Raw genomic sequence first — 8,415 nt, 5'->3', positions numbered from 1 at the left:
CTGATCTTTTTCAGCTTGTTAATTATATAATTTGATGTGGTTTTGAATTCATTTGAGAATATATATACTTGTCTTTGTTTGTATCAATTGTCACGTTACCAGGCTTAAATTATATACATATTTTAGTTGCTCTGTTTTCTGGGTTTCAGAGTTCAAATCTTTTGTTTTTGTTGTTGTTCAATGCTGGGATCTTCGTGTGTTTATTTAGTTTAACTAAGAACTGTGAGTTTAATGGAAGCATGGGGTAAGATAACATTGAAATCAGCTAGAAAGAAGCCTTCTTTTTGGGGGGTTTTGAATTGATGATGTTGAATTGTTTAAGGTATTTTGAGTTTACTTTTCTCTCTTCTCTTTGTCTTCTTCAAGAAACAGGCCTAAATCCTGGTTTAGTCATCAAGTTGAAATTGAAATTATAACGGGGAGTCTATTATTATGTGATGATGCTTTACCATCACCATCCTATTTGAGGTTGGTTCGAAAATAAAATAATAAAATAACAATTACAAGCAGATAATATACTGAATCGAATGAAAAAAAATAAATACATAATTAAAATAGAAGAACAATAATTTGTCTGTAGACATAAAACTAGATAAATAAAAGAAGAATTTTTGATTAGAAATGAATGAATAGTTTTTTTATCATATCTTCGATGTTTTAAGTAATGTTAAATATTAATAGTAGTGAATAGTCAGAAAACAATATTATCTTTCTCAATCACAATAAATAATGAATTTAAAAGGAATTTTTTTAAGTCTCTTTCTTCTCAAAGTTGTATGTAAATTATGTCTTAAGTAGCTTTCATATAGTAGGCATGAAAGAATTGAAATGAAAAGACAACTTGATGAAGAAAATTTGACACTTAATCAAGAAAATTGTTAAAAGTTTTATAGACATGATTGAATTGATAAAAGGAATTTTTTAAGTCTCTTTCTTCTCAAAGTTGTATGTAAATTATGTCTTAAGTAGCTTTCATATAGTAGGCATGAAAAGAATTGAAATGAAAAGACAACTTGATGAAGAAAATTTGACACTTAATCAAGAAAATTGTTAAAAGTTTTATAGACATGATTGAATTGATACAATTTTAAGTCAATATATATATATATATATATTCTCAAATGACGTGATTTATTATTAATAAGTTTATTTGTCAAGTAATATGATTTATCATTAGTATTAATATTGTTAAATTAAGACTTAATACAAAAATAAGTGTCTAAACACAACTTCGAAAAAAGTTTTGTTCCTAAATAAGTTTTTGCTAAAATAAGTGTTAATGTTTTTCTCAGTTATACTTTTAGGTGTAAATTGTTATATTTTTAATTTTTTTTAAAAAATTTAATAAAAATATTATTTTAAAAAAACTTTGAAAAAATAATTTATTTATAAAAAACCCCACAAACTTTTAATGAATATAAAAAAAACTCTAAAAAAATTAAAATATCTTATTTCAACTCCTATTACCAATTGTCGCTGGCCATTTTCGGCCACCATCGTCACCGAACACTTGAGTTTCAATTGAAATTGCACGGTAGTTCGAATAATGGTCACGGTGTGACTTATGGACTTCGGGATCAGCCGGAATCGACGAAAAACAATGACAATCCGACGAATCTTTGATGTTTTTTACGGTAAACGGTAGCACTTTACGAAAAAAGACCAACAAGTGTTGATCGGGGGTCGACGTCGATGTCAATAACAGTGAAAGTGACGATTACGGATGGCCGGTCGGCGACCATGGATAAGGGGAAGGGAGAAAAATAAAGGGGGGGGGGACGCACTCGACTGTTTGAGTTTTTTTTAATAAAAAATATTTTTTAAAATTTTAAATAAATTCTCAAAAATTATCATAACGTGACACGTGTCACTTAACAACCAAATTTAAAGGCCGTTATGGTCCAAACACTTAAAAATCTTCGATTAAAACGTTAGACACTTATTTTAGCAAAAAAAAATTAAACACTTATTTTTGTATTAATCTATAATTTTTTCTAACATGAAATTGAGGTGAATTGAATTATCTGATCTAAGTTTGATTAGATTTGAAACCCAATTATTTAAACACGAGTAACTCATTTGAAGCAAATACCTCATTTATGCTGGAATCCAACATCTTAAAGGAACACAATAACAGATGATATCGAAGATGACAAATATCGGCTACATGGAAGGAAGGAAGCGAGGGCTTTGGCCATTGTTCTTGGTTCACTATGAAATTACAAGCAAGTTTAGTTTAAAAAAAAAAAAGAACTATTGTAGAATAGACACATAACGTAGATGTTTGGATATATTTGAATTGGACTGTCCCTGGTAAAACCTGTAAGAGGCAAAATCGGGCTTACACTGCACCAACAACCAATTAAACATTATAACTGAGCAGGCAACTTTTTCTCCTATACAGGAAGAACAAAAACACTTGCTTGCAATTCCTTTGATGCTAATGCTAGTGCCTATCATACACTTGCCCACGATATATAATATACAAAAGCTTCAGCTTCTTTATTTGAAAAAATTAGCTGACCCTTGTCCAACGCCAGGTTGATAGTAGTTTCCGTAGGAGACCTCTGAATTATGAAATACCCTCCGTGGGACTCGATCTCACGACCCAAAAATTAAGAGTCTTGTGCTCTACCAACTAAGCAGGATAATACTATTACATATTTCTTTCAAATAAACACTTGTTGCATTTCATTTTTATGGTAATCTTATTTAATTTAAGTGTCTCTTTCAAATTCATATTTTTGACAAAATATTATTTTATCATAATTATATTTACGGTTTTAATGTTACAAAATATAATATGTTTTATAATCATTAAACTAATGTTTATTATACTTAATTATTTTATAATTGTTATCGGAGAATTTACCATTTTATTCCTACTTTGAGTCTATAATATAGATTAATTTTCTATTTCAGTAGATACACACAAGAGATTTTTCTCTTATTTCTTCTTATTCTTTACAAAATTCTTTTATTTTCATATTATAATCGAAGAAATATTTACAACCTCAATTTTTATCTTTTCGAGAATAGTAGTACGACTAACTTCCATTTTAATATTAAGATGTAAGAATTTTGAAAAGTTGTGTTCATCTAAGGGACAACGACTATTTCAATTATCATACTATGGAGATAAATTATTTCTAAATAATGATTCCTTCACGACACATCTATAATTTAATCAATTTTGTTATACATTATATTTTCAAGTCAATACTAATATTTTTAATTTGTAATAATCTATTTTCCGACATAGATGATAGCAGCTATTATATTGAATCAAAGCTGTTATCAGGCTTTGAGAATTTGAAAGTGGGCGACTTGAAGCGAAAATGGTGGTGAAAGCGGCAGAACCTGCCTGCAGTGTAGCAACGGAGAGCTTTGACATGCACCACTCGCGAGCTGCTACAAACGAAACTGTTGAAGCTTTGATGTGGAACGGGTTGCTGCTGTTTGTTGAGCTACTGATATGGCTAGCTCCAAACCAAAATAAATGGCAATCTCCACCACCACCGTATGTGAAGTGCAATATTGGTGCTGCTGTTTTTACCAATGAACAAGCTGCAGGTTTCGTCACCACAAATTATGATCCCTAGATATTGCAGAAGCTTCTATTTTTTAAATAAATTAAAATTAAATTTTTATTTGTATAATTACATCATATCAAAATTTATATATTTTATTATAAAATTATATATAATTTTAATATTCATTCTAAAATAAAATTAACTGAGATATAATATAAAAATGAAAAATATAAACAAAAGCTCATACTATAGTTGGTGTAGGTTTATTCTACCTATCAATAACGAAAGGAACTTGAATAATCATGTTTTTATCTTTTACCTCAAAATTCAAAATTATATGTTAAAAGAATTAATTTATTATTATTAATTCACGAACTCAATTGATATACTTTAAAATATTTAAATTCAATTCAAGTATATTTGAATATAATATATCATAAACCAAAATTTATTTACTATAATTTATTTTGGTATAATAACGAAAACAACAAACAAACTACAACCTCAACGTGCCTATTCCCTTAGCATCCATATCCAGCAAGGGTTAGGGAAGGAGACTAGTTGGAGGTTCATCTAAATCTTATTGTCGTGTTAGTTCTGAATTAGGTTGCCAAATGATAAGCGTACTTATTTCTCTCACGGAATGTGTAGCGCACTTCTTTGATCCAACCATGAACATCGTACAATCCTTAAGATGCACGTTGGGTGATCATCAACAATAATATCATTTAGTACTTCTACTACCCACTTAGCATCTAGCTCTACGATTAAATGTGGTATTCTCAATTTTTTTTTGCTATAATTAATCCTTGACGAGCTCCCCACAGTTATGCTAACAAGCTATTCATGTTTCCAATTTTCATCATAAAACAATGCAATCACCGAACATGCTCATCACGTATTAAACCTCCTGCAGCAGCGAGACCGATGATTTCTTTACGAACTCCATCCGTGTTTAAGATCCATCTTTTTGGGGGTGGAGTCCATTTGGGTTCTACAACAAACAGCCTATTTTCACATTCATGGCCATCCTTATATCTCGAACTAAGTTGATGGCATGTTGAAGTATTTGACTAGAGCATTGAAAATCGTATTGTTACGATGTTTCCTTAGCTCCCAAAGTATCGAAGCAAATAACGTGATCCATTCCAGCCCAAGTACCTCTGTCTTCTATGAGCCACAATTCTGTTTCAGCCAGTCTTGGCTAGCAGAATTAAATTGTGCGTTCAGCTTTGCTATTTTTAATTCTATCCAAACTTCCTTGGCAACATTGCAATGTCTAAGGATGTGATTTATGGATTCATTCTCATTGTTGCATATCGTACAATCTGCTGTGGTGGATATGCCTTTTCTAGGACCAGCCCGGATTTCGTTCGTTTTTTATTGAAAAAACACAGCCATAAAAAGAAGCTTATTCTTTCTGTGGTTGTTACCTTCCAAATCCAGCTGACGTTTTTCATCGCATACCTATATTATTCTGGTTGCAGCTGTAGTTTGTATGCCGAAGATACCTTAAACTTTCCATTACTCTCTAGTCCACATGTGAGGAGATGGACGAAATTTGATGGCTGGTTCAAAGGGATAGGAACTGCTAATATTTTCTGTAATTTTTCAGTCGGTATATTAGATTGCAGCTCTTGTAATGTCCATTCTTTTTCGTTGGATATATAAGTTGCTACTATTTCATCTCTATTGTCAACGTTCTCTACCGTCCCGACTTCATTAAAATTAATAAGATAACTCATATAGAAGTAGATAAACTAATCTTTTAAGAATTAAAAAGATCATACATGGTTATATTTTTTTAACCAAACAACTGATATAAAAATTAAACATCAGCAACACTAATATAAACAAAATATTGTAACGATGACTATAATTGATATTATAGTAACTCAATCGTGACCTATATTTATTGATTGCGAATGCTTATCAATATCCCATTTAAGAGTTTTAAACAAAAATATATATGGAATAGATAATTAAATAAATATCATTTAGAGAGATTAGAGCAAATTTATCTTATAAATAAGTTAAAGAACTAAAATTTATAAAGTAGTTTACTATTTCATAAAAAATAATTAAATAAATATGATTTCAATTAAAGAGAAAAAAAAAAGTAACGATCACGATTAATATAATTGATGCAGGGGAATTTCCTTCAAGCAGGCGAGAGGAATGGCTAATTGACTGGCCGATAGCGTGATAAAACTGGTTCAAAAGGATGACTTGTCTGGAGGGTCATTCCAAGTGGCTCCGATAGTAGTTGAAGCTTTTACGCGGGGGGTATACTAGGATTAGAAAATTAGATTTAGTTAGGTAGTATTTCATCAAAAATATAAATTGATGCCGACGTAAATAATAAAAAGATAAAAATTAAAAAGAGCAACGTAAAGAGAGAGGATATTGACCCAATTAGACTAAATATGTGAAGTTTTATATAAATAAATGGATAAAAGTAAAATGAAACGTAACACATACAATTCAGAATCCAGCTAAGGAGAGCTTTCCTTTTAACTATCAATTCTCCATCAATTGATTTACACTTTTTGAACCATCCATTAGCTTTAGAAAATAAAATATAATAAAAAGAAAGTCGAAAATAAAAACGAAAAAGAAGCAACAAATTCTATATAAAAGGTTAAAAAAATCCACCAATAATTACAGAAACCCAAAAAAATTAATTAAACAAAAAACCACATAAAAAAATTAAAAAAAAGGGGTCAAAACTCGGATGAGTTTATATGTGACCCGTCTTTTCCATCACCGTGTCACAACCGAGTACGAGTCGTCAACTCCGAGTCAAGCAGCGCCTCCCAGTCCACTTCCTCTTGTTCCTCCTCACTCCCTCGTTTCAACATCTCCAACATCCTCATCACTTTCTCCCTTGTCGACCCACGTCGTCCTCTCCACCTTCGCCAACTCCTCCACCGCACCGGCCACCTTCACCAGCCCCTTAAACCTCAACCCGCGTGACTCAATCCATTCAAAACCGCCACACACCCTTCCCGAGTGACTCACCCAACTCATTCCTCCTCAACAAACTTATCAAACAATCCACTGCACCCGAATCCAACATTGCCGCCCGACCGTCAGAACCCGAAGTCAAGTTACACAATATAAGGAACACCCGATCCGTCATATGACCCGATTTAACCATACTCAATAAAACCGGAACCGACCCGTTCTTAACCAATTTACTCCTATTGCTCTGACGAGTGAGAGATGGTAAAGCGCCAAGGCCGAGTCATGCCGAGTCCGCTCAGTCCCTGATTCAGCATGTGCATCAGGGTTGCAAAGCTCCCAAAACTCCGATGGCGGTCTTATTATGATCATCAAGGGCTAAGCTAAAGAGTGCACCGCAAGCATGCTCCTGAGCCTCACGGGATCCTGATTTCAACACATCGATCAAAACGGGAACCATCCCGACCGTACGATCTTAACCTTGTTGATCTTTTCCAACGACAAGTTCACCAACACTGCTACTGAGTTCACTTGAATGTTCACGTATCTGGAGACGATCAAAGACCTGAAAGCTGATAGTACACGTGGCGTGCAAAGAGCAGCCCTGGAACTCTCTTGTGTTCTTGTTATCTTCCTTAATTCAATCAATGCTCCTTCGATGTCGAAAGCTTGTGAGCTTTTCAGTTTCGTGAGAAACGATCTTCTTCTTCGTTGATGTTAGGGGTCGTTAAGGTTTCGATTTCCGAGGAGGATGAAGCGGGTGAGTCGCATCTCGGACGATCCGTGAGTTGCAATGACGGTGTTACGACATTGATCGGAGTCGTAACGGCGGCGGCGGCAACCGATTCTTCGGAGCTGGAACGAGTTAACTCTGTGACTGCATGATCCAACTTCACTGAAGGAACATCTTTAACACCTTGAATCAAATTTCTCTCCGAAATAGACATCCTTCTTCCTTTTCCGATTTGGGTTTTTTGGTTTTTGGACAATAATGTACGAACAAGTTCCTGAGCTCTGGAAAACTCAAGGGGTTTTGGAGGGTTTAAAGAACGATTTTGGCACCAATTATCAATGGTGGATTTGAGAGCAAGGTTAGGGATAACAGTGGATAAATCAGGGACGGAACCATCGCTGAGTATTGGTGTAAAGTCCATGTTTTTACAGGCTTCACACAACTCTTTCGAAAGTGTGACCCGAGGAAACTATAACAGGGTCAGCCATTAAAGACCCTGAAATGGGGCAAGAAAATTCTTCAGGGATCAACTTTGGTTGAACTCGATGATGGCATGTCCTGGAAACGGTTGCAGATGATGATCTTCGAAATAAATCTTCCATTTTGGCTTCGTTGATGCAACTTTCTCCGTCTTTCCCTGGAGCAGAATGGAAAAAATCTCTATGATGAGTTGGTGATTTATGAATCACCAGCTTCATCATAGCTTCCTGGAACTCCATTGCTGAAATTCTTGGGATCAAACTCTGAAGCTTTGAATCAACATGTCAAATGAAACTGGAAGAGACAAAACAAGGATGGAGTGAGTTTGTACAATGTTGTTATAAGGAAGACGGGATCATAAAAGAGAGAGTTAAGGAAGTGTTGGTAAAGACTAAGTCCTAGAAGAGATTGGATGATGAAACCATGATTCGGGGATTCAGGTTGCAGTTTTCCTGTTACGATTCTTTCTTTTAATTTTATTTTTCAAATCTCTCATTTTAGAAGGAACTTCCCAAACTCTAGTAGCTACTTACTTCTAACTAAGCTTTCCACTTGCTTTGGAAACTTTTTTTCATTTTTATATTATTTTACAATGTTTTTTTTAATTTTGAATCATATAATAAATATAGAAATGAAGAATAAATAATTTAGTCAGTGCATAGCAAATTAGCAAGTGTTAACTTCAATTTCTTTTTTTATGGGGAA

General features: G+C 33.5%; 1 pseudogene; it reads right to left on the bottom strand.

Moving 5' to 3' along the window:
- Positions 1–6,191: 6,191 nt before the first annotated feature.
- LOC120147397 lies at positions 6,192–8,186 on the bottom strand (annotated as a pseudogene).
- Between the last annotated feature and the right edge of the window lie 229 nt (positions 8,187–8,415).

Source organism: Hibiscus syriacus, unplaced genomic scaffold, assembly GCF_006381635.1.
Source record: "Hibiscus syriacus cultivar Baekdansim isolate YM2019G1 unplaced genomic scaffold, ASM638163v2 tig00110940_pilon, whole genome shotgun sequence".
Lineage (NCBI taxonomy): Eukaryota > Viridiplantae > Streptophyta > Magnoliopsida > Malvales > Malvaceae > Hibiscus > Hibiscus syriacus.
The sequence above is the reverse complement of the archived record's forward strand: the minus strand, read 5'-3'. Positions and strand labels throughout refer to the sequence as shown.